Source organism: Talpa europaea (assembly GCF_964194135.1).
Source record: "Talpa europaea genome assembly, chromosome: 5".
Lineage (NCBI taxonomy): Eukaryota > Metazoa > Chordata > Mammalia > Eulipotyphla > Talpidae > Talpa > Talpa europaea.
In genome coordinates, this window is record NC_140071.1 from 41,438,536 (window position 1) to 41,462,841 (window position 24,306).

Consider the following 24,306-nt stretch of genomic DNA (forward strand, 5'->3'; position numbering starts at 1 on the left):
TTCATTCTAGTCTTTAAAATTTCAGTTCTGTGAACAACCATGAAATTTCTCACTATTATATAATTATCATAATACACTGGAGGTGCACCCATTTAAATATAAATAATAAATTGAAATATGAATAGATATTTGATGAATAAATGAAATATTATATAAAATTCAGCTCCATTTTCACTCTATTTGTAAAATATTTACTGCTCTATTATTCACCTGACTTTCTTCTGTTCCATTGACTTTTACAACAGTATAGAGCTTATAAAATTATTAAAGCTAATTGTGTATGAATTTTTCACTAAGCACCTCATTTTATCACTAACTACTACCTAATATTTATAGTCAGGTGCTATCTCTTGTCTTGGGATTGCTTACCTCATGGATGTCATTAGACTCAGTTATTTATTAGTAAATAGCAATCCACTCCAAAATGCAGTGACTTAAACCATTCTATTTTCTCCTGTGATCAGGAATTCAGGGAAGTCTAAAACAGTATAGATTTTCTCTGCTCCCTATTGAGGCTGAGGGATTATCATGGCCTTATCTAACAGTACAGCTCAAATGATTGGAATGCTGAGACCTATGTACACAAAATATATTGTTCTTCAGAATGCCACGCCCCTCTCCCCACCCTTGTAATTCTACATCCATCCATTCATCCATTCATTCTTTGGGTGGGGCATTACTTCCATCTAGCCCCCCACTATTGACAGTTTAGGTTTCTTTTTGTGGTGACTGAGGCTTCCTAAGAAGGTAAAAGAGAAAGTTGCAAGACTTTTTTTTTTTTTTTTATTTTTAACTATGGTAACAATGGGGTATCCCTATCAGGTATTACCATAGTGCATCTACCACCAACACACCCACATTCCACCACCACAGACCATTATGCTTCCCCTCCCCCCACATCTCCCCACCCTTCTTCTCTTGGTGTCTCACTTCTGTAGTCTGCTATCAAGGGTTAGTTTTTCAGCTTATCTTTATCTGACTATTAACAATTACTTTATAGTCCACATATTAGTGGCACCATTCATTTTTCTTTCTCCTTCTGATATAAATCACCAAGTTTATCCTTTCAAAGTTCCATCCATGTTGTCTATAAAACATTTGATGAGCTGATATTCATTTATGTTGAAAACCCTCAAAGAAAATATGGATAATAATGGACTTCTAGTCTTACTCATCTTAAAATTCTAAAAAGATAAACACATGCAATTTGCAGCAACATGGATGGCGCTGGAAGGGATCATGCTCAGAGAAATAAGCCAGAAAGAAAAAGAAAAATACCAGATGGTCTCACTCATAGCAGGAATTGAGAAAACCTAAATAAGGGACCAGGAAAAAGTCTAATTATAATAAAGAAAAAATAAAAATCAACAAACAACTATGAACCAGGGACACTCTTTGAGGGGTAGGGGGCTGGAGGGGAGGGATTGGGGTCAAAATAAGGGGGTTGCAATTGTATGGGGAATATAAAAATAAAATTTATTATATATATATAAAAAAAACCCAAATCTCTAACATTAAAGCTGCTCACAGCTATTTCCGATTAAAAAAAAAAAAAAGAATGAACAATGATGTAAAAAATTTAAAAAAATAAAAAAAATAAAGAGCTTTGTGCTTGACGGAGTAAAAAAAAATGAGTTATGTGGCTGTTCTACTTTATGAGAAATGCATTGATAAAGATATCCTCATTAATAAGTGAGGCAAAAGCTGTAGGTGATAAAAAAAAAAAAACTTCCATAAAGAAATGACACTAAATAAGAATTTGTGTCATGTGCTTTCTCCTCATTCACACAGTCTAAGATGAAATTCACAAATTATTTTTTACACATTAAATAGGTGAATCAGGGGTTTTAAATTTAACAGAACCCTGATTTTGGTGACCTTTACATTTTCATAAGTGCTCATTTGAGGAAAGAGATTTCAGGAAAGTAAACAGCAATTGAGTTACTTAAAGAATTTAAAGCCCTACATTTTAGGATTGATATAAACTTCAGCTAACAGAATTATTTACTAGATTAAAATTCTCAGGACACTGGGAGTTTGTTCAATTAATCGAAAGAAATTTTCACTTGCAAACCATCCTATCTTATTGAAGACAGTATCAATTCAGAAAAAAAAAAACACTACTTCAACATCCAACTGAAAATAGATTTCAGAACTACATTTTTTCCCTTTTGTCTTTATATATTCTATATATCCATAATTTAGCTAAATTGTATTTCTTGTATTTTTCTTGTATTTTTAAAATCAATCATATATTTATTTACATATGAAGTAGAAATATGTTCTTTTGACTTAATTATTATTATGATAATATTTTAATTATCCAAAAATGCATATTAGGTTAATGTGCAGTTCTGAAGGGCAGTAATTGCTAAATATACTTGTCAGAAGTTTCTAAACAAAAATGTATTAATTCTGAGTAAAAAAATATTATGAAAACATTTTGTGTATAATCAAGAATGGACACATATTTTGAGCCATTGATGAAAACAAACAAAATACTGTCACTTTAATGTCTCTATTCTGACTGCCTGTTCATCAAAGATTAATTTCATCTTGCTTCTTCGAACTCAGCACAGGAGTACCTGTAGGGGTGCCTATAATTACATCATTTCGTTCTGAGTTATTCCCCATAAGCTGTGAAACTACTTTTATAGTTATTGAAAAAATATGATGGATTTATAAACTAAAATATCACAAATAATTTTTTTTAAATACAGTCATGCAGAATTTAGTTTTTTCAGCATTTGGGGATGTATACATCTATTTCTCATTCACAATCTCTTGTTATTTATATGTCATCCACTTTTGTGATTTCCTAATTTTGTTACTGGATTTTAAAAAAGGAAACATTTTTAATATAAATAATAAACATTAATGGGCATAATTTATTGTGCCACTGACTGTCCTGGTATGTATTAATCTTCTTGCATAAGTTCCCCATAGAAAACTACTAATTTCTATGTATTTTAGAACATAAAGTGAAAGACTTGAGAGGAACCAACAATTGTGAACCATCAAAACAATGAATAGATAGTGTTCCATATTTACAGGCAATGCTTTAAATGATGTGCTGAGGATGAAAATAAGTTTTAACAAAATACCTTGAAATCTTGTTGCCATTATTTAACCTTAGTGTTCAGATGCAATGGGATAAATAAGTATAAAACTGAATTTGGTTATTCTGTGATAGAATATAATGGTTACCTCTCTTTGATAAGAAAAATTGCACTCTATGTTTTTGTTTAAATTTTAGACTGCATTGATCTCATGGACACAAAGGATTGTTTTGATTTATTTGGCTTTGTTCCCTAAGTAAGATAAAGGAATTGATTTAATATTTATTATTTCATTATTTCTTTCACTAGTCTCAGGAGGAAAGTGACCAGTTGGGGGAAAGTTCCCTTGTGATGCATTAGCATTGAGAAAGAAAGTGACTGTGAAGAATTACAAGAGAGAGAACATTATTACAGTTGTGTGTCTTCACCCCAGACTTGGTGCTGTTGTATAAGGTTATAATGACCCTCTGAATAAGATGCAGCAAAGCCCTTCCTGCTCTAACTAAGGTAAGAACAAACCTAGCTCATTCCATACATTTAACCTCTGGTCCATCCAGAAACCTTGACTTTAAATCCCTTTTCAGTCAAGTCTATCCCAAGAGGGAAGGTTTTAGATATATGAGTGAATTGCCATGGGAAGAAGTGGTAGAATGAGAGGGCCAGAGACCATTTCTTATACAAAATACCCAGACAAATTAACACTTTTTGGTTTATCACTTGATTGCCTATGTAAAATATAAAAACATATGTGAGGGATAGCAAAGAATAAAATAAGCTATTTATGGATTACTTGATTAGCTATTTATGGATTACTTGGATTACTTGAGTCAGTTTGTGAGCTATTGCACAATAATATTCTAATGATTTCTCTCTGTTCATCACAGTATTTCTGTTTCCTTTCAGCAGCAGTCTGATCAAGAACAGGAGCTCTAGGACCAAATTGTCTTAGAGATAAAGATCTTTACCTCTTTCATTAGTATTCCATTGGACTACAGTGAGAATTACATGGATTAGAACAGACTTGGCATAACAACTGGTACACGGTGAGTGTAAAAATTACATAGCCGTTATTAATATCTTAATATAATGGAATAGGTTGAAAAAATCTGAGATCGGTATTTGGACATATTTGGTAAATTAGTAAATATGAAGAAGAACCATAATAAAAGTAAATGTAAAATATAGTATCTAAAAATTGAAATCATCTTTAAATATTTTGGAAAAAGAGCAAGATATGTTATCAGATAAGAGAAATATGATGTGCTATATTGTTTCTCTTTGAGTCAATCTTGTTAAGTGTCCGATTAGTCTGTCTAAAGGAGACAACTGGTAATTTTTGATGAGAGGGATTTTGGTTTTGTTAAAGTTAACACAGTCTTGATTTTTGGCTTGGTTTTCTCATTCTGGTTCTCTTTCCTGTGTTCCTGGTGAAAATAGCAATTCTTCCCAGTCCTATGACTTTTCCACTCTCTTGTCATATTATTAAACTCTACATCACATCAAATTCAGATCCAACCTTTAACCCCATATTTTTACTTTGGTTTCTCTTGAAACAATCCAAATGTTAATATTATTCCTTATGTTTGCCTTTTCATTCTCATTTGTTGAACTTTGTTTTATTCATTTTACGTGGTTGTTGCTGTCTCTTAGTTTCCCAAAGAATTAATTCTAAGTGACAATGTTAGAGAAAGTTCTTTATTGTTTTTGTTGTTGCGATGGTTAACATGAATGGTATCTGCCAAACATTGATCCTAGCTTTGCCTATGTATCTCATTAAATCTTCAAACAATTTCTATGAAAAAAATATTACTTTCATCACAATATTAGAGTGAAGAAGCAGAGTCACAAAGAGATTGGGAAGTTTCTCCAGGCTAATTCAACTTGATTATCATAATTGACAATATATTTCAGTATTAGGTAAATTTGTGGGGAAATATCTTGCCATGGCAAATGTGGACAAGTTCATTCAACATGTGTTTATGAAGAGCTTTGTTCTAATTATTTAAAAAAAAAACTTAAAAAATTATTCATTAATACAAGAGCTGGGGTACAGGCCAGAGATGTGGGGGGTGAGAGGATTCACCAGAGACAGAAGGGGGAACAGAACAGGTGGACTGACTGAAACACACTGCTGAGGGGAGCAGCAGGAGAGACAGGAGAGGTCTGCTGCACCATGTGGGCTGCTCTCCGGCGGCCAGGGATCAAACTCATTCTGCAGAGTCTGCAGACTGCTTCATAGTGTGGTGCTTAACCCCTTGCGCCACCAGGGAGGCCCCTATTTTTAAAATTTAAGAGTTCATAAAAAGTAGCTCGATTAATTATATATTGTATTCTAGTTTAGTTTGGACCAGAAATGAAATAGAATAGGACAGTGGGTGGAAACCAAAATGGAAGAACAGCATGACTGGATTCAAAGAAAAAGTGTTATAGATACATGATATAAAGTAGAATAAGGAAAACAGGAATTTGTGCTGCTTGCTGATATCAGAAACATGTGACATAGAAGGAAAGGAATGTCTGTATCTATTTGAAATTTGCCATTTGATACAAAGTATTCAATGAAAATATTCTGTAAAAGTAAGCATTTCTAAAAGTTCAATTCAGTCTTTCATATTGAGTGAACATGAGTTAGAGAAAGAATGAAACTAAATCTCCATCTTTTGGATTTTCTTTTAAAGAAAGGTGATATCACCAAACAAATCATACTATACACCCCACACATACAAAGTATATTGTAGCTAGTAAATTAATTTTACATAAAACTCCTGAAATCTTGCAATGGAAGAAGAGCTATACACTGGGAGCATTAAGTCTGCCAATAATTTGCATAACTTCTTGGAAAGAATTTAATTAGAATATGGTTTTGTAGCTAAATGAAAAGTTGTTATGTAAAGAAATATTAATCGTAACAGTGGCAATCTATCTTCAGAGAGACTTCTTGAATTAACTATTAAATTGAAAGTGGTTGGAAATTACCTTCTCTCTCTCTCTCTCTCTTTCTCTCTCTCTGTATGTGTGTGTGTGCACATGTGGATGTGGGTGTATAATCTTTATGAGAATAACTCTCAAGGTATAATTAGAAATAAAACAAACAGAGTATGTGACAACATGGATAGCACTGGAGAGGATAATACTAAGTGAAATAAGTCAGCAGGAGAAAGGCAAATCCTGTTTGGTCTCACTTATATGTGGAATATAGAGAAATATAGCAAAGGGTCAGCCAAAACCAAATCAATAATAAACTCTTAACATCTGACTGCAAAACTGAGGCAACTGGAGCAGGAGGGGGGTGGGATGGGATGTGGGACAAAGGGGCCTAATGGAACATGGTGGATAATTATTGGCACACTGGTGGTGGATAGGGTGTGAAAATACACATTGGTAATTTAAACCTATGACCCTAAAGCAGATACAATGATATAAATCAACTTTATTTCAATAAACATAATGTGAAGAAAAGAATATTGATTTACTGTTTTATAGTTTTATTTGTTGCAAAAATAAAATAGAAATAAACACAGATGCACTTTGTACCTAGTGAGACAAACCTATGTAAAATTATTGTAGCTGAGATGTGAGATTTTAGAGTTCAGTAAATCAGTATTTCTTCTAGCCATTGCAGAAAAAGTTCAGATTTGACAATGCACAAGTTTAAAGCCCTGAGGTGAGCTTTAACTTCTAGCTAAACTTTGGAGAAGGGTTCAAGTGTGTAATTATTAGATGTCTAGAAATGTTGCCAATGGGTTTAAGGACCAAATTATACCATTAGGTAGTTTCTTATCTGCTTCTTAGTTATCTAAATGTTCTTCTACTTTAGTTCTAAAATGTTTTTTGTCATTCTGCCCATTGTGACGTTTTGTGGAGAAAGCAGAATACATGCACATACCTGTGTGACTTTGTGTCTGTGTTTAGATGTGTTTACATTCTCATGCATATATTTACATTATCAGTTCTGAGTATATTTATGTAGCATTGCATCATAGATTTATTTTGAATTACTAATGTTACATTTTAAGTTGTCTTGAATTCTAGTAATTTAAGATGACTATTTGAAATAAAATTACATGCTGTTTAGTTTTTTAGATGGCATAAATAAATGATTAATGTTTTGTCTGGCTCTGAACTAGTCTCATAGTAAATGCACTTCATTTTTTTCTTTAAAAATTTATAAAACTAAAATGAATTGCATAAAAGCATGACTTATAATTTCATCTTTTACTTTTTCAAAGATACAGTATTAAAAAGACCGAAATTCACAACCAATTATGTTATAATTTATGGGTGCCAAACATCCCCAAGCAAAATACATATTTCCCAAAGACTTTTTAAGATGCCTGTTATTGCTGTCCCCATTATTAATTTATATGCTATCAGGGATATTAAATAGCATTTACATTACCACAATTTTATTCCTGCCAATCACAGCTGAATATCATAAGTAAGCAATATAAATATATTGAATGAATGAAAGAGTAATACATCGCACTCTCTAAATTCAGCACTTTCTGTCATCATCACAACAGTGTATTCCATAATTTTATGTAAATTGATAAAAACAAGTACACGTGTGAATAGCCAATGCATTAAAAAAGATTGTTCTGTCAACAGGAGATCAAGCTGAAAGATGGAAGACAAATGTTCTTTCTTATTTTGCATATGGGTAGACTGTAGAAAGTCCAAAAGCTTGTGTTTTATTAGCAGAACTACATAAATATAGGGCCCGAACCAGAGATGTGTTGAATGCAAGAGGCATAGAGAAACTTACTTTTTTCATTTCAGTTATTGTCAATCATGTTTCTCTGTCTCATGCCAAATATGAAAATGATGTAAGGGACCCCATGATCCAGGTCCTCCCCTAAAAGGTAGTTGGTGTTACTTATTGTCTTGTAAGTATATGAATGAACCCACTTGACAAACAGTTTCCAATAGAACAGAACAATTATATTTGACTGCCAGGACACTATTTTCCTAACAAGCTATGGAAGTTTTCCTCAGGAAAGACTCAATTTAAAAGATAGCTGTCTTTCCACTTATCATTTTCTCCTTGAAATGCATTACTGTAGATAATATCAATATCACTCTGTAACTGACACGTTCATGCAGGCTTTTAAAATGTGCTGAATTTATACCTATTATTAGTGGAAGACAATACAAAATGATCCCAATTAATTCCACAACACATTTTAAAAGCTTTTGGAAAGATTGAAACATAATCAAATTAGAGATTTCATCAATACAAATCAACTGTCTATGCCTTCTCATTTTAACTGAAAGCAAGCTGGCAGACCTAGCAATAACCTTACTCCAGTTCCTAGTGAACTTCATTACAAATGCTGAAGAAAATCTCTGTACCAATAGGGAACTCTGTTGCAGTGATTTGGCATGGTTGACTAAACTCACAAAGGGGAATAAATACAAAGGTTTAAAGATTAGATTCAAATGTATTTTTTGTACCAACTGAATTGAATCATCATACCAAAACTGAGACATATTGTAGTGCTTCCATATTAAACCAGCCATGCTACAGATACAAATAAAACATCATGTTGTTATTACAGTCACTATTCTTCCAAATCTTGTTTAGGTTTAATTTTTCATTTTTTATATGGGTTGTCTATGCTTTGCCTATCTTATAGTTCTCCCTCTACTAACTATATTTCTTTCTCGACTAATATTAGAGAATAAGTAATTTAGATAGTTCTTAATTGAATCATTTGAACTAAAACACAAATACTGTGGATAGAAAATGATACAAGTGTGTTGATAATTAGAGTATTTACCAGTCACTAGGGGGATAACAGTACAGTTGTAGTTTGGGTTCTGCTTGTGATCAGTTTTGTGATCTTTAAGAAGGAAGTGTTCCCTGAGCTTATTTAGCACTTTGGAAAATTTGGAGAAATATACTGGCTATTCTGTGTGGCCCTTAGACCAGCAATATTGGCATCATCTGGGTGGCTGATATAAAAGTAGTCTTAAATCCTTCATTCTAGACCTACTAACTCAGATAGTCTAAACAAAATCCCCAATGAGTTTAATACCCACTGAGTTTTTAAAAACATTATCTCAGAAAGCTATGATTCCTTTTCTCTCTATTGCCTCTCTCTGTATCTTTATTTCCTGCCCCAAATACAAGCCTGGTTTGAATAAGCCAGAATTACATCTAATGCAAATATTGCTGAATTGTAGGTCGATTCATTGATTTTTTTTTTTTCCCATAAAGTTGCTCATAGACCATTTAAACAACTACCTGGGCAATTTAGTATATTTCTATTATAACATTGAAAGGGCTTTAAATTTTGGAAATTGTCTAGTACTTAAAATCAAATAGTTGCAGTTTGGTACTCATTATATAAAGATATCATGTTCTAGGGCTAGAGACTTTTAGCCTATTTTGGCTACCTGGAATATGTACAGCAAATGGAAGATTGTATACACTTTTATTATTTATTCTGTAGTAATTCATTTTGTGTCATAAACATGGAAAAAGCATAACTAAAAATGCTGGTTAAATGCAAAAATTTAAATGTGTATGTAGATTTTAATGGTGGCTATTATAAAAATGATTATCAGTTCATTTTTCTACACCTACTTTAATTGCAGATGAACATGAACTGAGACACGTGAATTTATATACATTCTTGTATATATATATATATGAGAATTTAAGAGTTCTCCTACAAACTAAATTCAAATTAATTTCTTTCTGCTTCCCATTCTTACATATTTGAAGTTATGTAAACCATCACCCAATTATCCCAATTACACAAATTTAGAAATACATTTTAAAAATCAAATATGAACAGCAAAACTTTGTGTTACTTCATACATGGTACATGCTGATGTATGTTTACTTTTTCTGTTTCAATCCATATTCAAATATCAAGAAGAAAATTTTCCATAAATAACTCCCAAGCTATTAGATACATCTTAACATAATTATAAGAACTGAGTGTTAAAATAGCTTATTTTTTAAAAAAAGATATTCTTAAAGGGTTCAATGCTTTTTAATATTAAAATTTCATATATAACGAATGGTTTTGCCCATGTGTAGAATTACCTAGAAATAGATAACATGATGCACACTTAATTTCAAATGGAAGTTGTTGACATTTGTAACAGAAAATATCAAAAGAAGGAACTCTATCTTGACTTATTCTGAATTACCAATCATCCGTGCCAGTTAGGTAATGGTTTCCTATTAAGGTTAATGGAAATTGAATGTAAATCTCTATGAATAAAATTAAGGCTATACTGATATCCCAATTACTCAGGGCATAAGGGTCTGTGATATCCACCCTTTAGAAAAGCTAAAGTGCTTACTAGAAGCCCTAGGCTAATAACAAAACCAATTTTACAGTAGTGCTTAATGGGTATGGTCAGAAAAAAAGGCTTGAATTCAGGAAAACAATTTAGTTGTTAGACTTTAAAGCTTTCGGAAGCAGTGTTGCATGCTGTCGTCCATAAAAATCACATTTTAACTGAATGTGATTTGGTGAAATCATCCCACAGGGCAAATAATCCAGAGTATTTATTTTAGAAGTGTGTGTGATCAAAATAATTTCTTAATGACAAAGATAAATGAATTGTTGGAGTTTTTTTTTTTTTTTATTTTCCCTTTACTTCTCTGTCCTCTTCAGTTTTTTCTTCCTACCACTGAACTTCCTAAGATTCTCCGGTCTGTATGAACAACCACTTAACTCTGTTCTCTTTTTTCATTTCCCTCTCTCCTTTCCTTTACATTTTTTCCAGTGTCACATGAAGAATTAAATCTTTTTTGAAAAATAAACATTCTCTTTCCCTATATCAGTGCCAATTGTCTCTTTCCCAAGTCTCTTTTTGTTTCAGCTTGTGCTCATTCTAAACCTTCTTTCACAAGCCAGTTTTCTTTCTAAAGCTAATATTTGGTTAATCATTCCCTTCACCACCTTTAGAACTTTTCTAATCCAAACCTAATTACATTGCATATCTAAAGATTTTCCACTATCTGCAGAAAATTGCTTTTCCAAATTTCAATTGCAATTTCTTCCTTATGTTCTAATTGCAGCAAAATCTCTTGGTTTTCTTGTCTACCTCTATTCTTATGTTTTCTCTTTATTTTGTCAACTTTCCTTTATAACACCAGTTATCTCTATTTCATTGCTACTTCTTCACATGTCTGTTTTCTCTTGTAGATAATTATGAATTTATTTATTTTGTTTGTATAATAGTTATGGACCTACACAAAATAGTTAAAAGGAAAGTGTGTTTTTAGTTAGTGAAATAATGCAGATTAATCCTTCCTAGAGAATTTCTTTAATAAAAGACATATAACTGGGCCTCCCTGTGGCACAAGGGGTTAAGATGCAGCCCTATGAAGCTATCTGCAGCCACTTTCAGTATGAGTTCAATCACCGGCCAGGGAGCTACCCACATGGCACAGCAGACCTCTCCTGACTCAACCGCTGCTCCCTTCAGCAGTGTATTTCAGTCAGTTCGCCTGTTCTGTTCCCCACTCTGTCTCTAGTGAATCCTCTCACCCCCACACCTCTGGCCTGTACCCAAGTTCTTGTGTGCATAAATACATAAATAAATAAATGAATAAATAAATCTTTTTAAAAAGACACATAACTTATTTTGAAATGAGAATGGTAAAATGGTTCTTTGAGTATATTCAGGTAATCTTCTCTTTTGAATATATTATTAGCTTTTTTCCCTTTAAAACAAAATAGCTAGTAACAAAATATTGTTGCACAATATGCAAACACTATTAATCAGTGTTTGACTTCAAATATGTTATGGATCAGTAATCTCTTTTTGTGCAAACTGGTCTTATATACCTTTTCATACTTATCTCTTTAAGTCAGAAAAAGTCATTAAGTTCTAATCATTAGATCTATTCCCTACAACACCACTACTAAAACTATGCTAGATCTTAGAGAAAAAAAATAAAGCTAATTTAAGTATTTAATGAAGCATAGTAGTCAATGGGTTTCAGGAGAAGCTGACCTGACTAGTCAAGCTCTTCTGTGTATTGACATTGTAAAGACTCTGATGGAAAGGAAGGGGGTTGATATAAAACAACTTATCAGTTAAAAAGCAACCACTTATTTATGATGACAGTGGTATATAGATATGTAAAAAGAAAGGGCAGATAAAAATCTGGCAGACAGAAAGGTCCAATCTAAATTAAAGTTAGTAGATGGCCCTGATACTGTAAGTGTGATATTCATAGAAAGGGGAGGTTCCAGGTTTCCTGCCCCACCTAAGAGCTGATCAGGGATGAGAAGGTGAGGAAGAGGAGGAAGAAGCTGAGAGAGATGAGATGAAGAAGTTTTGAGTAGGCCCATTGAGCAAATCTATGTGAAGAAGAAGCCTTGCTTGCCTTGGATTTTGTACCAGGGACTTGGGGGGTGTGGAGGAAGATACTTGAAAGAGAGTATATGGAGAATTTGAAATAACATTTCACGATTGATAAGAATGTACAACATTGCAGTTGTTCCAATAAACAGTATAGTGTTCCCTAAATGCTGGACTAGCAATTCTACTCATGGATATATGTTCAAGCTAATTGAAATTAGCATCTTGGAGATTTCTGCATGTCCATGTTCATTGTGGCAATATTAACCAAAACCAAGATGTGGAAACAATCCAAATATTCTCTGACAGATGAGTGGATAAAGCAATTGTGACATGCACATACAATGGACTATTGTGCAGCCTACGAAAAAGAGAGAAAGAAGGAGGGAGTGGGGAAGTGAGGAAAGGAAAGATGGACGGAAAGCTGCCACAATGCTAAAATATGAAAGTCTTGAAAGGGTATTATTCTGAATAAAATAAGTCAGTCACAAAAGAAAAAATATTGTATGATTCTACTCATTTGAAGTATCTAAACTCTCAGTATTTCTATAAATGGAAAGTGGAAAGGTGATTGCCAATGGTTGAGGGTAGGAGAGGGTAGAAATTATTATTTGATAGGTATAAAGTTTCAGTTTTGCAAGATTAAACATTTTAAAAATACGGAGCAAAGCAATGAGAATATAGCACTATTGAAGTGTACACCTAAACATTGTTTAAATGGTAAATTTAATGGTGTTTATTTTTATAATAGTAACAATAATAAACAGTTATTTCAAATTCACCTCCTTTTACTAGATAGGTTGAATTATTGCTTTTAAAATAGAAAACAGACATAGATGTTAAGTAATTTTAAATATCTTCGATACTCCTGATGAATTTAAATTGCAAAGCAGATAAAAGTTGTGTATTTATATGGTGAATCACTACACAGTATATAAGAGAAATAATTCCAGTAGCTATTTATAAAGAATAATTTAGAGACATACTATCACTTTCATTAACTAATTTGACTCTCTTCTCAAGTTCCACCTTAACATTTATCACAAATTACCCCCCTCCCCTGAGTATCCTTATCCCACTCCATTTTATTTTTCTCCTGGTACTTAGAATAGATTTTCAATTTTTTAAAATTTTATACTCTACCATCATAAATCAAACTCCTCATAAGTGAAGGAACTTATCCTTCTCATTTATTTCTGTATACTCAATAAGTTGACTAGTGTTCAAAACATTTGTCCAATAAATGAATTAATTTTAATGAGGACAAAGTGATAATATTATCCTGCTTGGTTTTTCTTCCAATTCCTCTTTTTTTTAATTAAACTTTTTTATTTCCTTACATTGTTTTTTTATATTTGTACACAATTTGATATCTTATTCATATATAGTCCCCATAAATCTCCCACCATCACATCACTTGTGAACAGTCACCATAATCCCTTGTGTTCTTCCCTCCCATATTTTGACCCATCTCCCTGCCCTCCCCTGCTGTATGCCTCCAATCTATAGCCTCAAAAGTACCTGAAGAAGAAGACATTCTTAACATACTTTTGAGATTACAGATAGGCCTAGGTATCCCTCCAAGAATGCTGACATTGTCCATTTTTAATATAGCTTCTGTTTAGGAAACTATGTGTATATGGGGAGCTTCATTTTATGGGATACACCAAGGGTGTCCCTTAAATGTAATTTCTGCGTTTATCTATGTGGCAGAAAATTCAAGGTCTTCATCAATATTAATTCTCTCCATTTCATAAGAGGTAACAATTGTATTTAGGGTAGAAATGTACCCAGTAAAAAGCTTTATTTCTAGCTTTTCTTGCAGGCAGGTATTGTAATGTGACTATTTTCAACATAATGAAGTATATTGAAAAGTGACTTTGAGCATGACAAGAAGTTCCTTAAAGAAATCTGAGTAGCTTATTAGTAATTCAGCCTAGAAAATAATTTGAGTCTTTCTTCATATCAAATGCAAGCATTCAGTTTTTCTCTAAACAATGCTTGTACAATATCCCTCAAATTTTTATGCGTTTTGATTTGTATTATTCACCTGTATTTTCTTTCTTTTTTTATTTTTTACATAGAAGAACTGGGGTATAGGCCAGAAGTGGGGCCTACACCCACTTGGGTGTAGGGGTTGAGAGGGAGGAGGGGTTGAGAGGATTCATCAGAGACAGAGTGGGAAGCAGAATAGGTAGGTTTCCTGAAATGCACTGCTAAGGGGAGTAGCAGGCAAGACAGGAGAGGTCTGTTGGGCCCTATGTGAGTGACCTCCTTGGCTGAAGATTGAACACAGGTCTTAGTGGTGATAGCACTGAGACTTAACCCCTAGGCCACCAGGGAGGCCTTACCTGAATTTTCAATATCATCTTAATATGTTTATTCAGCTTAACTCACTTCTATCTGGGTCAGCTATTGCCCATAATGAAGGCATTTATCAAATGTTGAATCAAATATTTAAATACTACTTTAGTGAAAAGCATCTTGAACTAAAGCATATTCAAACTGAGAGCTATGAAAACTGCAAGTCTTTCTCCTTGTCAAGAGCACAGTATGCTAAGTGGTATTTTTGTCAATAATGAAGTAGGCAAACCTAAAATAAAATTCTAGAATTTACAAAAGTAGATGTAAATTGCATTTTAAGAACATACCAGGGCAGATTAAGGGATTAGAAATCTTTCTGTGGAAGTTTCAATGAATCTGGAGAAGACTGAAGGTCTATGTACGAATCTCTGCCATGTCAGTTTTGTCGATAAATTCATTTTGCCTGAAGCTTCCTCTTGTGAAAAGTTTTTAAAGAAATGTCATATGGCTAGTTGCTTTTATGAGGGATTTTGTAGTTTAAGCTAAATTATTGGTAGAAAACCAGTCTCAAAAGGCATTGAAAATCTTATAAAAACTTTTTTGGCATACTATAGGTTAAATAGAATAAATATAGCTAAAAAAGTTCCAAAAATGGATGAATGAACATGTCAAAATGTAATCTCATTTAAAATAGACATGTTTTTAATTATAGATGTGTATATTTAAATACTTAAGATGTTTTTAATGGGTGTAAGATAATGGGTTACAGATGGTTAATCTACATCTAATTAATAGAAAATTAATTGGTAAATTCTAACATTGAGTTATCTAGTAATGAGACAATGTATGATTTTCATATAGATACCAGGAGGAATGTCTGATAATATAAGCAATTGCCTCTCTGAACAGAATTGGGGAGTATTTTAGAGGAGATTTTATGAATATAATGTTTTTTATATACTGCCAATTACATTTTAAAAGTATACATGTTTTAACTTGATAAAATAAAAAAAGGAAAATTGTGTGTGGTATTTAATAAATGTTTGTAGTTGTCAGCAACAGGATTTCATCAAAAATATTTCCAGACTTGTGCAACTAATGATTTATCAGACTCAAAATAGAAATTACACAAATGACCAAGAACTTAAATATTAAATGTTGAATCAGTTTATACAATTGATTTGAATAAAGTAATAAAGAAAGAAATTGCATTTTGAAGGAAAAGTAATTGTAAAAAAGGCATGTCTTGGGCAAATTCAATTTTTCCATGCTTTTGTTCAGACTATGTCAGACATATGAGCAATTGTACAAGTTGTTGAATTTTACAATGTCATATATCACTAAAAGCATTTTCCCTTCTCCCAAGATTCCTTGGGGAAGTATCTGTCAATGCAAAGAGAATTGCATCAGCACAGAGGATAGCCAGAACATTAAAACACAGAAAAAGAACACAATTTAAGAAGAGCATACTGTCAAAAAATTCAGTTTTAGAAAACTAAAAATTATTGGATGGTCAAAACACAATGACACAATGCCCATATCTCTGTATACAAAGACTCATGGACACATTCTGTGTCCCCTCAAATAATGTAATTATATGAGAGTTTACACATGTATACATCTGATTAGATGATAAAATTCATAATTTTTACATTTTGAAATAATGCTTTGTATTTCTAAGTTGTTATGATATTTTCAAAAAATGTATATACATATTATATAAAATTCAGTCCTTTTTATGTGCAAAACAGCATATTTCAGTTTAATTATGTTAAGTATTTCATGTGTCTAAATACAGTTTTAATTAATCAATCCCTTAATATCTTACAGTAGCAGTTATTCTTTATTCCTGAATATTAAGGAACTAGAAACATATTTTACAGTTTATATTCTAGTTAAGTTAATATATGGAAAAGCAAATACTCAAAATTCACCAGTGATGAAGGTATACATTAAGATTATTTATTGTTAAATATTGCATACTTTAAATAACTTTATAGTTTATAAATTTCCATTTGTTGAATTATCCAAATATGAATAGACATTTCAGTGCATTTTACTATAAGAATGAACATCATTGCTATTTAAAATTTATCGTTCCATCAAGTTTAGGATTTCTTTTCAGCTGCTTTTTTCTTTCTGGATGATGTATTCAATGTGTTTACAAACTGCTGTCCTTTGAAATCATTTGCACTAATATTTTCAAATTGTATATATCACCAACTTGGTGCAAAATTGGGCTTATTTGTTTTTTTATTTCTTAGTCATTGCTTTTTTTTTTTTTTTAAAGATTTATTTATTTATTTATTTATTTACTTACTTAGACAAGCACTGGGTACAGTCAGAAGCGCAGGAGAGCGAGAGAAATCCCCAGAGCCAGAGCGGGGAGCAGAGCAGGCAGAAGGACCGAAGTACACTGCTGAGGGGAGCAGCGGGCAGCAGGAGAGGTCTGCGCGCCATGTGGGACCCTCCTCAGGTGGCCGGGGAGCAGCCGGGGATCGAACCGGCGCTGCAGAGGCTGCAGGCAGCTTCGCAACCCAGCGCTCAACTGCTGCGCCACCGGGGAGGCCCAGTCATTGCTTTTTAATTTGTTTTGAATATATATATATATATATATATATATATTTCAAACTATGTTTTTAAATCTAAATTTCTGAGATAGTCAGACGAGGTTTTGGTGGATGGGGAAGAAGATGAACTTTGGAGTCAGATATTTTAATTGTTTCTTTATTTTACGATCTGTAAGAGTAAAAGTGGGTATTAAGATTACATGACAAAATAATACATGTCCACACTACTGAGAATGTCCAACATCAAAATGAAACAGCAAGTGCTGGCAAGGGTTTGGAGAAAAAAGAACTCTCTTACATAGCTGGTAAAAATGTAGGCTGCCCAACCCCTGTGGAAAGCAGTGTGGAGATTCTCAAAGACAAAAAAATGGATCTTCCATATGACCCATTAACCCCATTCCTATGTATCTACAAAAAAAAAAATTACAAAAAAACACTAATTCAAAAGGAAACCTGCAATCCCACTGTAATACCAGAAGTATATGAAATAGTGAAGATACGGAAACAACCTAAATGCCCAAAAGCAGAATAGATTGAGAAGATGTGGTATATAGACACGATGAAATACTTCTCTGTAACCAAAAAAAGATAAACGTATGCCATTTGCAGAAAAAATGGAACTGGCCGGGCTTATACTAAGTGAAATAAACCAGATGGAGTAAGATAAGTATCAGATGGTGTCACTTAAATATGCATTATAGAAAAAAATAAAGGGTCAGACAAAGACAAACATTAAAACCAACCCTTGAAAACTGAGTATAGATCTTGGGCTTTCACATGAAGAGATGAAGGGACAGAGTAAAAACAAGAACACAGTGGACCATGTGGAGGATTATGGGTTCTCTGGCAGTAGGAGGGCTACAGTGAGTACACCTGGGGAGAAGATATGATATATTCTGACAACAGCAGTGAGGATGCAAAATAAAGTTACTTCAATAACAAAAATTTAAAAATAAATAAAATAGCAAGATACATGATAGATTTTGTTTCCTGATAATATAAAAAGCAAAAGAGAAACTAAGATAAATAATTAGTTTATATTATAGGTATTCCTATTATCTATCCTTTCTTTTCTGTTTGTTTTTTTTTTTTATGTACCTTTGAGATAAAAAATGTTTTAAAGACTGCTGTGATGTTAGATATTCCCATCATAGCTACATGTAGAAGTCAAAAAAGGTAACCAAGAAATGTGGGTGTCTGCTAAGGGAAGTAATCATCAAGAGTGATAGAATTCATACGATTCATAAGGTACTCAAATATTTATTTTTGAAAGGGTTTATGTGGAGTTAAATAATGGTATTGTGAATGTTAACATTTTCATCTTATTTTTTTTTCACCATAACTAACTACTCTGTGATAATACTTTTTCAGATTTATACTGAAATATACTGAGTGCCATGAAATACCAATTCATTTTCTTTAGACAGGTTTGTTTCCAGGTTAAAAAAAAAAATATGTGAGACTGAATTGTATATGAATTCAGAGTATGCCAGAAGTGAGATAATATTTAAATATATTTTAACACTTACTCATTCAGATGGCAGGTTGTTGTTTTTTTTGACAATAAAATGTGAGCCTGATTTGACTCAAAGGTATAACTTGCAGCATATTTGTATATGCTATCATCACAGAAGCAGAGTATTTAAAACATATTTTTTTAATACCTGTTTTCCAGTCTTCCTTCAGTAACATGATCAAAATAATAGTTTTCTGAGATTTGGCCAGGAAGATAAGGCACTCAGATGTTGTCTGAGGCACATGACTATATGTGTGTTTAAATCATACATTAGAGATTTTTTTTAATCTCAATTCATACCTCAAATTTTCATTCAAAGGAATTGTTTGAAAACTATTGTTTCACTCAATTACTGAAATGATACAAGAACTATAGGATCAATTTTCCAAGAAAGAATTGATAAATATATCTTACTTAGATATATTTCCCTTTTAGTTATTTTTTAATCAAGCAATTAAATTGTTAGGGTTTGCCATGCACACGACCCTGTTATTTTTAAATTAAAACCAAGGACAAAATAATCCCTGGAGTTCACTGCAGTTTGTAGCCTAGACTCCTATCATTGGACTGCTGAATATCTTATCCATTCCCGGCAAGCACCCAGGAACTTGAAACTGAGCGTAATATTTCCTGAAAGCATTAACTCTGGTAAGGAGATAGAGAATGAATAGATGATTTAAAAGGAGGTTTTTTTTTATTATTTTAAAGATTTTTAATTTTTTTTTTATTTATTTATACAAGAACTGGGGTACAGGCCAGAGGCACAGGAGGGTGAGAGGATTCACCAGAGATAGAGCGGGGAGCAGAACATGCAGACAGACCAAAATACACTGCTAAAGAGAGCAGCGGGAGAGGCAGGAGAGGCCTGCTGCACCATATGGATTTCTCCCTGGCTGGTCGGGAATCTTAACTACTCTAGTGGTTCCTAAGTAAGAGATAGTTTTATGATGATTTAAGTGGCTTTTTTATTAGAAAATCTATATGCCAATATTTTATTCAAGTGTCTTGTGGTGTTGTCTATACAGGTTTCTTTCAATAGTCAGTCAGCCTGCGGTAAATGTTCACAAATAATTTGGACTCTTGGGCCTATTGCCTTGCTGTGAGCTCTATAATCCAAACAGCTTCTTAATGGATACTCTTGTTCTAAGCACATCTGTTGCTTTTATCTCATAGGACAAAATCTAGTTAACCTGTGTCTTTTTCTTTTTTAAAGATTTATTTTCATTTATTTATGCATATAAGAACTGGGTTGTAGACCAGAGGTACAGGGGCTGAAAGGATTCACCAGACACAGAGAAGGGAGCAGAACAGGTAGATCTTCTGATATACACTGCTGAGGTTAGCAGCAGACAAGAGATGAGAGATCTGCTGTGCCATGTGGGTAGCTCCCTGGGGATCCAACTCATGCTGCAGTGGCTGGTGATAGCTTGATAGTGCTGAGATGTTAACCTCTGCTCCACCAGGGAGGCCCCAACATGTGTTTCTTATTTATTTATTTATTTATTTATTTTATAGAGGCATGTTTTTTTTTTTAATTTTATTCATTTATTTGTTTGTTTGTTTTTTGTTTATACAAGCACTGGGTACAGTCAGAAGCGCGGGAGGGTGAGAGAACTCACCAGAGCCAGAGCAGGGAGCAGAGCAGGCAGAAGGACCGAAGGACACTGCTGAGGGGAGCAGCGGGCAGCAGGAGAGGTCTGCGTGCCATGTGGGACCCTCCTCAGGTGGCCGGGGAGCAGCCGCGGATCGAACCGGCGCCGCAGAGGCCGCGGGCAGCTTCGCAACCCAGCGCTCAACTGCTGCGCCACCGGGGAGGCCCGCAACATGTGTTTCTTAAGTTAGCTAATATAGCATAGAGTCAAACTAAATACAGTTAAAGTATTTGAATTTTCTGAGGTCCGTTAAATATAACATTTTAAGGCCTACTAATATCTAAATCATGGATTTATCAATGTAGGAAATAAAGTATCTGTATCATCATTAGTAGAAATAAGACACATCCAAAAATTCAGTATTCATCATGTTACTTAAAACTCACCTGGAAAACTTATAAATTGAAATGAAAGACCCATAAAGAAATAAAGACAGTAATTCTTACTTTAAAATATCAATAACTTGGATGCCTAGTAAACATTTTTTGTAAAATGTTTTTCAAATACTCTAAATATCCCAATAATTTCACAATAGTTTCTATTTCCTGGCATCTCAACATAGCATATTTTATTAAGTGAAGACTATATGAAACCAATATCCAAATTTTATTAAATATCTGTTCTACTCTGAAGGAGAAGCCTTCTCTAATGTAAATGAAACTTTAATTAGAAACTAAGCGGATTCATTTCATTTTAAGGATGCTCTATAATTTCTTTGATTGATTTTCCACATTTTTAATATTTCTAAAAAAACAATTTCAAATAGAATTATAATCCAAGTATCAGATTATACTGTAATAATGACCTACTTTCAAGATCTTGCTGATAATTTAGTTATAAAACTTTTATCTCAGTTAAAACTTACCTGTTTTACACTAAATTTTATGTTATAGTTCAAATGACAAAACCAAAATGAAAAGGACCTACCTTATGACAGAAATGCAAACTTTTGACCTTAAGTGGTATTTGGAAATCTTTACTCATCTTGAAAACTACCTATGAAAACATTCCCAACTGGAATTAGACTTCAGCTTCTAACCAACTAACACAATAATATATTGCCTTTTAAAAGCCATTATGTGTTTAGTATCCTTTTGTAATTTCATGATATCAAAGATAGATAATTACTCTCCTAGGCTTACATTATTTTGTAAATTGAATAATATAGCTGGATTTTTGAGGATTAATTATCTAAAATTCTGTTTGTCACCAGTGTATTGCTAAATAATGCCACTGAAATGTGAATGCTTGTGAAAGAAAACACAGTGAGTTTCATTTTTCATGGTAATCAGTATGGTCTATCAAGGGAAAAATATCCCATTGTACCAAGGGACTTCTCCTTCCACAGGACTCAAAACAGTCTTAACTTCTCCCTAATACAATATAGAGGACAGTCAAACCAGCAGGGTTCACAGGACATATTCACATTTCATGAATGTAGTCCTGAACTCCCCCATTTTTCTATTATCTCCACTCTCTTGCATTTTACTTATCTTTTTCTTAATCTTCATAGGTTTTTCTCTTCAAAAGAGAATTTCAGGGACCTCTCTGGTGGTGCAGAGGTTAAAAATAGTGCTGTCACACTACTGCCAGCCACTGCAGCATCCTTTAGATCCCCCTGCCAGCCAGGGAGCTGACCCACATGACACAGCAGACCTCTCCTGTCTTGCCCACTGCTCCCCTTAGCAGTATATTTCAGTAGATCTGCCTGTTCTGTACCTCACTCTCTCTAGTGAATCCTCTCATCCACCCCCCACCACCTCTAGTTTACATCCCAGTTCTGATATACACAGATAAATAAAAAAAAAAAAGATTTTTACATTTTTTAGTTTTTATTTAATAAGCATATCTGAATATTCATCTTGCTGATTCCATTTTTATATTCATTTTTTGCCTAGAATGTTTAAAATGAGCAATTCCATGGTAATACCTGAAAATACTAATCATTTTCATTGACTTTATTTTAGTAGACATACATGCAATGTAGTAGACTACATTAAAATATCTGTGATTTATGGGAAAAAACAAATTGGAATCATATCTAAATAAATCTTATAAATAGTAATTTTAGATTTATAACATGATATAGAAAATATAAATATAAAAATTAAGCTTAAAAATGTCAAACATGCATCAATTTTGTTATCATGGTTTTATGTTCTTATTTAGTATTTTATATGCATCTAGGAAGCAAATGTGATTCTCTATGAATTAATGACTGATGACATTATAATTTGGTCCTCATAGTAATTAAACTATCATAAATTTAAACAATATTTGGCCTCGACAGGATCATATTTTCTTAGGCTTCTTTCAAGCCCCATAGACATTCCCATGTGTTTTCTGGGACTGTCCTACCTTCTCTGTAGGAGGCTTTAAGATCAGATAACCCAGAATTCAATTATATTGCTAATGTTAATGATGAAATATTAGGTTTATCATTAGATCAAGAAAACTATAAAACAAGGTTAATGTCTTTATAATTAATATAGCTGTAACAAAAATGTACATATTAAATACATTCTCATATTAATATTTACCAGTGTAATCTGAGATCACTGGGTGGGGTCCTAAGATTCATTCTATTTTATTGCCCAAAATTTCATTGTGTATTGAGAGAAAGTAGTATAGGGTAATAAAAATGCATTTTTATACATTAGTTGCTGTCATTCTCTTTCTGTGACAGACTTAAAAATAAATAGCAATAAAGTATAAATTTGGCCCACCAAAATATCAATTTTGACTTATTGCTGTAAAACTTACTTCCCTTATCAATAAGGGAAATTAACAGTTCTGAGATAGACAATCTGTCTAATAGAACTCTCAAACAGTAAACCAACATTTAATTTTTTCATAAACTCCATAAAATATTAATAGAAATTATTTTTATAAATAAAATACAAAGGCTACATTTCATCTGTAACTGTCAAAACCCTGAAAATATCTAATATATTTCACTTTGTATTAGATTCCACAACAATTAAAATCTATGAACTGAATCTAAAATCCTTTTGGATACTTTTCTATTGTGATGATAATAAGGGTGTAAGTTAAGTTAATATATAAACAGAAACCAAAATGCAGTTTTGTAGTCCATCAGTCCCTTAGGAAAATAATTTTTTACCAACTGACATTTTTTGGTTATCTCTGTTTAAGGTGATACTGCTCTCTAGAAATCTATAGACATTAAAATAAAAAAAAAACCTCATTTTCCCTGTTATACTACTATTTGAAATCCTGCTGTTTTTATCCAATTTATTCATTTTTTCTTCCTCCTCCCGCTGTGCTTTCTAAACTATTGCATTTTGCTACATAGTTTATGTGGAAGATACATGGAATCATTTACTATGATTTATTTGTAAATGACTTAATCTAATTCCCTTGCTTTACCATTTGTCATTATGTTTATAGTTTAAACCACTGAGCCAAGTTAAATAATTAAATTAAAATATGGAGAAATATGTCACATCATTAAAAATAATGACAAAAATCAAGGAAGAAAATATATTGACCTTTTTTTTCCTCCATATATGTATTATGCAAACCAATCACTCTTTGCAAATGGAAACTGGATTTTTGTGAAGCATAAAAACAAAGAATGAACATTTGCATTGATGGTGGAAGAAAATTAGGGAAACAAGATTATGGATAAATATATTGACATAGTGAGAAATCATGGTTTTCACCATTGTGTAATATGTGCATCTTCTTTCTTTGGCCTTCTTTCAGTATCCTTGATTATTATGATTTTCTTTCAATAAAAGTTTGTGATGAGATCAAAACTGCTTTCCTTAAGATACGTAAAATAATTTTGATGTTTCTTGATATTTTACTTCTAATCGATAGAACTAGGAACCAAGAAATATATA